Source organism: Eulemur rufifrons, chromosome 8, assembly GCF_041146395.1.
Source record: "Eulemur rufifrons isolate Redbay chromosome 8, OSU_ERuf_1, whole genome shotgun sequence".
Taxonomy (NCBI): Eukaryota; Metazoa; Chordata; class Mammalia; order Primates; family Lemuridae; genus Eulemur; species Eulemur rufifrons.
Window position 1 is genome coordinate 53,928,020 of NC_090990.1, and position 9,402 is coordinate 53,937,421.

The 9,402-nt window shown below is 37.7% G+C and overlaps 1 pseudogene; it reads right to left on the reverse strand.

Moving 5' to 3' along the window:
• Positions 1-4,137: 4,137 nt before the first annotated feature.
• On the reverse strand, positions 4,138-4,757 carry LOC138390296 (endoplasmic reticulum membrane protein complex subunit 7 pseudogene; annotated as a pseudogene).
• Positions 4,758-9,402: the final 4,645 nt, after the last annotated feature.

Consider the following 9,402-nt stretch of genomic DNA (forward strand, 5'->3'; position numbering starts at 1 on the left):
AATAGTTCTCCAATGGGCTCTGATATTCGGACCACACTTTGAGTAGCACTAGCCTATAAAATAGGGATTATGATTCCATTTTTGTTGAAAAAACTGAGGCCTGGATAAGTAACGTAACTTACTTGAATTCATTCAGATAATCAATGGCAAAGACCAAATTTGTACCCAGGATTGATTCCAAATTCTGAAGTTTTAAGTAAGTATAATACACTATTTCGTTGTGGGTCAATGAAAATTCTAAAATTGTGCTGCTCATTAACTGCTAACCACATGTGGCTATTTAAACTTAAATTAATTTAAATCATAGAAAATTAATTTTATTTCTTCAGTTGCACAAGTGACATTTCAAGTACTGAACAGCCACGTATGGCTAGTGGCTACCACATTGGACTGTACAGATAGAGAATATTTACATCCTCACAGAAAGCTCTATAAGGCTGTACTGCTCTAGAATATCAATAATTCCTCTTAGGATTATTTATTTAATTTCCAAGTTAGTATTAGATGCTTTCAGATTGATTGGTTGGCACACAATGATGCCTCGCCCCCTTCTTCAAGAAACTGCCCTCTTCTCTAATCCACAAAACCAGGCAGATTTTATCTTCCATGACTCTGCCCCCATCTCATCAGTCATAGCTGATTGAACCAGCTGCAGACACCTCACTAAAGACAAGCCAGATAAATGTGTCTTTTATCTTCATAAGGTGCTCACAGATCTTAAAGAGACTTACTTTGATTTAAAAAAAAAACAGTATTAATAACCTACTAACTTGCTAATTAGCTAATCCCAATTATTTCTCAAGAGAAAAGAAAATAGTAAAAGTCTATAAACGGGAATTTGACCTAGGTTCCTGCAGAATACTCAACCCCAGATCAAACACTGTAGTCAAAGGGATAAGGCTGACTTGTAATAACATGGCAGCTAGTAGCACCCTGTGGATCAGGTGAAGGGTAGGTACCAAAGAAGAGGAAATATTCATGTATTTGTATGTATACCTATAGCCAACATTGAGTGTGTACTTACTACTCACTAAACATTTTTTAGGCACTTTGCATGAGTTATTTCATCCAAAGGTCCAAACAATACTTTGAATACACCAATTTTACAAATGAGGGAATTGAGGCAACTGAGACTTACAGTGTTAGGGCATAATTAAAAGCCTTGGTGGTTACTAAAACTTCATACTACAAGAAAAGTAGTATGCAACACTATAAAGTGTTGAAAAGTAACCTAGCAGCAATAACGGTAGAAAAAAATAAGATTCCATAGAGAATTACTGATTCTAAGTCTCAGGGTAGAAAAAAATTTTAAATAAATCTACTTATCTATTTATCTTTCTGCTGTTATTACTAGAAAGCAAGGATAATTTCAAAAATTTCAGAGATAGTGTTTAAAATTCAAAGGAGCCATTCCCATCTGCCATGATGTAATAATTTGAGTATCAAAATTTTGATTATTACCATTGTTAATTAGAACAAATTGAGTATATAAAACCCATGAATTGAGTAATGATATTAAAGAAAAGATTAACATACTATGTGCAAAAGATAGTTTTATTAATAGTAGAAAAGGGTCCATAGAAAAGGAAATATTCAATTTTTATTGATATTAATATAAATAAGAGACAATATACAATTGTATTTTGTTTATCCTATTAAGCATGTATCTATTTATAAAATATAGATGTGTATTTTTTCTGTCTGTATAAACAAGATATACATAGAGAACTCTAAGTGAGTCAAATGCTTCCAGAAAAAGTAGAAACTGTCAGAATCAAATACACTAATCAGGCCTATTGGTAATAACTGATAACCAAGCAGAAAGTAGACCCAGCAATTCATTAGTGCTAGTGGTCATATAAACAATAACCAATTTAAAGGGGATTCAACAGTGTGTTTCTAAATAATAAAATATACAACTATCACAAATATAAGAATTAATTGAAAAGTTGATCCCTTATCTTCTGGTAGATTAAAAAAAAAAAACCTTTAGAAGACCTTTAGATGGCCCTACTCAATGAATTATAAATGAGATTCTGATATGGCTTATAAAGTTTCTAATATTTGTATCAGACCAGATCTAGTATATCACAATGGCATCATCTCAAAGAGCAGGGTGGTTTAATGGTAATGAACAGGGAACTAGAGGCAATCTGCTCAGGCTCAGAGTGACTTTTCTGAATCTTAGTTTCTTTATCTCTGAAATGAAAATTACAATAGTTTCCATCTCATATTTATTGCAAAGATTAAATGAGTGTATATATGTGCTTAGAACAGTGCTTTGCACATAATAATCACTAAGTGTTAACTATTGTAATTTCTGGGAAATACCCCAGAAATTTTGGCAAAACAACTGAGATCTGTATAAAGATGTGTATTTACAGCTTCCATTGAGTAGACACATGAAACTTTATTTTTAAAAAAGACTTCGGTCTAATAACAATGGCTTGGATACAGTTCTTTGGACTATACAACAAGATTCCACATCCTGACCAAGAATCAGTGAATAGCCCAAATCATGTGATGTCAACTGATATGAGATTTTTGAAGGATGGGGCTTTTGGCAGCATAGGAAAGGAGGAAGAATATGGCAAGGTTATTGCAACTGTAGAGAGTATGAAAATAGTATTTAGTAAACAAATGCAATACTTTTTCAAACTGCTGCCAGGACTGACTCAGCGGATAGCAAACCACCAACCCTAATTCCAACACTAGTGGCCAAGTGAGAGGACAAGTATAATCTCTCAGCTGTTGGTATGTCTTCATGTTTCTTCTTCAGAGACTCTTTTCCCATCTTGGATAACTTTCTCAGCAATCAACTACCCCAACCTCCCACCCCATATCCACCTTCCATCTTCTTTGCCTTCCAAAGAAAGCACACTCAGGAACTCCAGGATACTTAAGTAGTGGGCTGAGTTGATCTCTAAAAACAATAATTCTTTATCCGAACAAAAATTGCTTGGTTGATCTTACCTGAAATCTAATAGTTTATAATTGGAGAAACTTAAAGGAAGCAAAATGACAGTAGACACGCAAAGAAACAAAGCAAGAGGATTAGACAACAGCAACCCTCAGCATACAACGCAGGACCCTAAGAAATAGGTAACGTAACCTTTCCTTTACTCAGAATCTTCTTTGTTCTTTGTAGAAATATCTGGATTGTGGATTGTGGACTAAATATACATATAAGTTTTAACTAAGAATAAAATCCCCTTTAATTGTTCACTGCCTGCCAATGAGCAATGTCTTCTAGCTTACTGTTGCCTCTGGGAATGTCTCCAGGACGTGTCTCCTTAAATACTTGCTCCATCTACTAGTTTCCTGTGGCATACCTTTCATTTTAGATCAAATCCTTGCTTTCCCCTTGTTTTTGCAGCCTGCCTTCATTCAGGACCTAGAAACAAAGGGCTGCTTTAATCCAGTTCCTATATCTTTTACTGGTCTTGTTAGTTATTCCAAGTTCCTGGCAACATTTATTGAGGTCATAATACATAGGCTTTGCATATATTGAGTTACTTATTCCTTATAACAACTCTATGAATTAGATACTATGATTCTTTTTGTGGATTAAGACTTATTTTAATATGCATAATGTATAATATTTCATATAATTTATTGATGTTATTATCTATAGTGACATCAATATTGACTTCATACAGACAAAAGATGAAAGCTGGGTTTTCATGTATACTAAGTACAAAACATTTGCTGAAAAGTTTTTTTTTTTTTTTTTGAGACAGAGTCTCACTCTGTTGCCCAGGCTAGAGTGAGTGCCGTGGCATCAGCCTAGCTCACAGCAACCTCAAACTCCTGAGCTCAAGCGATCCTCCTGTCTCAGCCTCCCGAGTAGCTGGGACTACAGGCATGCACCACCATGCCCGGCTAATTTTTTCTATATATATTTTTAGCTGTCCATATAATTTCTTTCTATTTTTAGTAGAGATGGGGTCTCGCTCTTGCTCAGGCTGGTCTCGAACTCCTGAGCTCAAACGATCCGCCCACCTCGGCCTCCCAGAGTGCTAGGATTACAGGCGTGAGCCACCGCGCCCGGCCTGAAAAGTTAACGTATACAACAGTTGTAAAAGATCAACTTTCAGGATAACTCAAGTCTGCAGTAGTTGCTTCACACATTTTCCCTCAAGACTTGGATACTACCCAGTGTTGACATCTTTGTGCAAATGCCAGCTTTGGGTTGTCTGACTCCCTCCTTTTTCTAGTCCCGTTTTTGCCTGTTTTATTGCTGCCACTGCTAGATTTGCCAGATGATTCTGAAGTGAAGAGTCTTATCATGGACTCAGAAACATGAGGACATTCACTGTTGGAGTTCAGCATATTCATTGACTGTTCTATCTCTCATCTCATGTCAGGATAACTTTTGTTGACTATTTTGGCCAGAAGCACAAATATCAATAATGGAAAAACCATCACAATAACCCTTGGGTTCAACAGAGTGTCTGTCCGGCCCCATGACTGCCTTTTAATGAAATAAGAAGGTGGACCTGAAGGTTTCATCTGGAGAGGATGGGGCAGTCTGACCACTTCTGATGTTTTGATGTAATTCACATATCTAGCTCTCATTTTTCCTTTTAAAGTGATAGCCACTCGGACAGGATCACACCTGTAAGCTGGCGATATAACCTCTATTACATAAATCCTGAAGGTATGTCATAAACAACAAAACTCTCAGCTCTGGGTACCCCTGATAGCAGCAGTAGCAGCAGCAGGACAAAAAAGAAGCCCCACAGAGCAGCCACCATAACAGCAGCTCTCAGCAGTCAGGCTGGCAGCCCCAATAGCCCCAGATACTATGATTAGCCTCATTTAGGGTTGAGTAAATTGGGCTTCAAAGTAAAAAAGACATAAATGGTGGAACCAGGATTGGGGTAAGCAGTCTTGGTTCAGAGCATGTGCTTAAGATACAGTCTGTTCTGCTATAACACATTTATATAACACCAATGAGCAAATACACAATTGGTATATAGGGAATCCTGTCAGCATAATTTGAAAGTTGGGAATTTTTCATAGGTAAGAGAGCCGGAATAGCAATAATAGAATTATAGTCACAGCAGGAATGGTAAACTACCCTCAGCTCAGATGCTGCACAGAACCCTTTCAGCTCTATTTTAAGAAATGTAAAACTGAGTACCTGGTTCCACAGCTCCTTCCCAGAGATGTGCACACCTAGTCTTGCTGAGCTATTAGCTAGTAGAGGTGGTACTTGCTCCTCTGCCCACCTTTACAGCAACCCCTCTAGCTCAGAGCTCTTCTTCCATCTGTTAGGTAGATAATGAGGAATTCCAGGTCTCCTAGGGATGAAAGTGGGTGCTGTTGCCCCCACCTTGGTCCTCCCCAACCCTGATTCTCCTACCTGGGGGAGGGGGGAATACCCTATAAATCTGCCAATCAGAACTTGGCGCGCCAGCTGCAAATATATGCAGGGGATTCTCTAGCCTATGGGCCAAGCCGCATAGGTACCATAAAGTCCAGAAAGTGACCTAGAACCCACATGTATAGTTAAGGCTCGGGTTATGTGACTCCCAACTGTCTAATCAAAGTGGTTCCATGGTGACCTCTGAACCACAAGGGAGGTCCCTATCTGGACATTATAAAATAAGACTCAGACCATAGCCAAGCTCTCTCTCTCTTTGCCCTTCCTTTTGCTTGCCCTGCTGCAACAATAGGTCCGGTCATCATCCATGGCATATGTATCATGCTCTGTAAACCTATATCTTGCTCTTGCCCTATAATCCTATCTTCCTCTCCTCGATAAACCTTATTTTCATGCTTGCCTAACTTTGGCATGTCTGATCATTCTTTGGCCAAGAGCACGCCAAGAACCAACAGTCATCTACATTGTCTTCACACCTGCATGCCAGCGCTTTCACTGCATTGCTTTTTTGCATTTTTAATATTCCTTTAGGCAGTCTTCAAACACACTAAACCATGTACCTGGGTTGTCCAAAGTTTCTCCTGAGGAACCAATTGTTTTTTTTTTTTTTTTTTTTGATAGTAATCAGGCCATAGATTTGTATATGCTTTGAGTGGTCTTCCCCAATCCTATTTTGTCATTTTTTTTATTGCATAATTTTGCAGATTGTGAGGCTTCTCAGTGGTATGATATGTCATACATAAGGTTATAGCATCAACCCAGACATCCCAGATTTATCATCATCACAAACTTCTTATCATCCCAAGGCACCAGACTAATTGGAATAAAAAATGATATAAAATTTACTCCCAAAATGCTTTCTGCCAATAAGATACTTAAAATCTACTAAGGGACAGAGAATATGTACATGTAAAAGACAAATAGTAAGGTTGTTAAAGTTAGCCAAACATGACAGCTAAGCAAATTGTATGGTACCTTTATGATATTGGAGGCAGGACCCTAAACCTATAATCGGTCAACTTGGATTCGAATCTAGACTCTATCACCTTCTTTGTGACCCTGGAAAAACACCTAAACTTTACATGTTCTAGTTTTCTAAGCTTTAAAACAGGAATAACATTACCTGTTTTATAGACTTGTGTAATAATTACGTGAATAACATATGTCCAAGTGCCTGACAATTTCAGTGAAGACACTGAATAAATTTTAATTTTTCTTTCTCTTAAACAGTGCATAAACATCATTCAGGTGTCTCAGCATTTGTTTCTAAGGGCTGTAAATGAATAAAACTGAGTCATTATTTCGTAGTAATTTAGAAAATATTTTCAAAAATTGTGCCTCCAAGATCAACAATGAAGTCACTGCAAAGTCAGAGTAGGGTTTTTGATCATTCAAAGTTAAAGTTGTGCCCTCCTGACTCTGTCCCATTCTTCTTGGTTTTTGTTTTTTGTTTTTAATAACACCTTTATTAAGATAAAATTCACATACCACATCATTTAAAGTACATATTCAATGGTTTTTAGTATACAGCATTGTGAACCATCACCACGATCAACTTTAGAACATTTTCATCACCACAAAAAGAAGCCCTGTACCCATTAGTAATCACTCCCCATTTTCCCCCAAGCCCCTAATGATTTGAAGTTAGATAACTGGGAAGAACACCTGAAAGTCTCACCATTCCCTCAGCTTAGTCCAAGGATCTGCTACTTTTTGAAATACGACCCTTTCTTTCTAGTATGATTTGGATAGGTATGTACAGAATGGATGGAAACAAGTCAAAGGTCTCATACCAGCCACTGATCATTGGCTAAAGTGTTGGAGGTGAGAGAAACAAATAAGGAGCATGATTAAAAGCTCTGTTTCCAGACTAGAGAGGCCAACTCTTGTTGAGCAATGACTCAACATGCAACCAGAAAGGGAGGTGGTGAATAGCTATCCAGATGACCAAAAAAAGTAACTCACATGTGATATTCAATATGTATAACTCTTTACTGACTCCTAATCCAAACAAGTAGGGGGCAAACACAAAGCAACCAGATTCTTATCACATAGCCTCCTGGACCCTTCCCTGGCACCTCCAGTTTTCTAGGTGCTCTTTGGCATCCTGATTTATACTTTCATTTTTTTATACTAAAATCCATGTATCTACTGTTTTGTAACAAATTGTTCCAGAACTTAGTGGCTTAAAATGAATGGTAAACATGTATTTCACACAGTTTCTGTGGGTCAAAAATTTGGGAGCAGTTTAGCTGGGTGATTCTGGCTCAGGGTCTTTCACGTTACAGCGGTCAAGATGTTGGCTCAGGCTGCAATTATCTGAAGCCTTCATTGGGCTGGAGGATCTGTTTCCAAGATGGCTCACTCACATCTGGCAATCTAGTGCTAACTCTTGGTAGTAAGTCTCAGTTCCTTATCCTATGGACCTCTACATAGGGCTCCAAATTATCTTCACAATGTGGCAGTTGGCTTCTCCCAGAGTGACAGATCCAAGAGAGAGGGCAAGGAGGAAGCCCCAGTATCTCCTATGACCTCATTTCAGAAGGCATACATCATCATTCTGTTAGTTAGAAGTAAGTCCCATATTCAAGGGGAGGAGAATTAGGCCCCTCCTCTTGAAGAAAACAGTATAAAATAGTTTGTAGACATATTTTAAACATCCCTGTCCAGTTTCTTCTGATGTCTTTATGTAAGATAGGAAGGAGATATAACCCTGTATCTTCTATGTTTCAGATTAGAATGTTTTCCTTCTTTAATTTTCCTGTAATTTTTATAGATAAATCAAGTATGATGGACAAGAATTAACATTTGAAATCAGAAAACCTGGGTTTAAGTCTGGATGCATTCATTTACTTATTGTTATATAAATTCAAGCAAGCTATTTAACTGTTTTAAACCTCAGCTATCCCACCTATTTAATGGGATCATGATAATACCAATCTCAAAAGATTAGTATAAAGATGCACATAACATAATGTTCATGAGAATTGTTTGAAAATTGAAAGTACTATACAAATGGCTAGGTTTTAAAAATTATTATTACCCACACTTACAAAAAACTATGTATCTTTATATGTGAGAGAACAGAACACTGGCACCATATTTTTCCATTTTTATGATACCAATTTTTCCAAAAAAATTAACAGCTCATCTCTACTGACTCATTTGACAAGAATAATGAGTTCTGCAATGAATCAAATTTTTCCTCCCTTGAAAAATATGAAATGGACCATTGTATTTTCCTATTAGTAAGTGTTGAGAAAAAATAGGTTTATTGTTTTGTCACTGACCCACCCTAGCCTTCTTCTGAAGTGAATGGACCAGAGACAGCTAGGTTGAACAGTTGAATGGTTTTAAAGGAACTTGCCCTCTCTACTTGCAGTTTATCCTTCCTGTGACTTTTTCTCTAAGCTAAAAATTGATGAATATTTGAAATTTTGTATGAACCAGGAAACAGGTACTCAGCAGACATAGGTACCTTGATTTTGGATTTCCCAGCTTCCAGAACTGTGAGAAATAAATTTCTGTTGTTTATAAGTCATCCAGTCTATAGTATTTTGTTATAGCAGCCCAAACAGACTAAGACATGGGGTCACTGCTGAAAGCCCCAGATGCTTGAGGTCTTTGCACTGTGGCTTGAACTCAAATGTCTCCCAGCCATATAAACTCTGGGAATTGTTCAGCTTTCAGCTACCCAACAGTTGTTCTTCACCCAGGTTTGCGGGATGTCAGCTATGCATGTACAGCTTAGCTTTCAGTCAAACACAAGAAAATGCCTTATGCAGGTTTCTAGAGGTTTTCCTCTGCATAATTTCTTCCTCTGTAACACTCTGCCTCAGCTCCCTGAATTCTGACCTCGGTCTCCTCAAGTAAATGAAACCATCGTGCTCTGCTTGGGAACCCCTTCCTGCACTGTGGTCTAGAAACGTTCTCTAGGCAGAAAGCCAGGATGGTAATAGGGCTCGTTTCTCTTCTTTAAGATATCATAGTTCTGCATTGTCTGTTATCTAAAA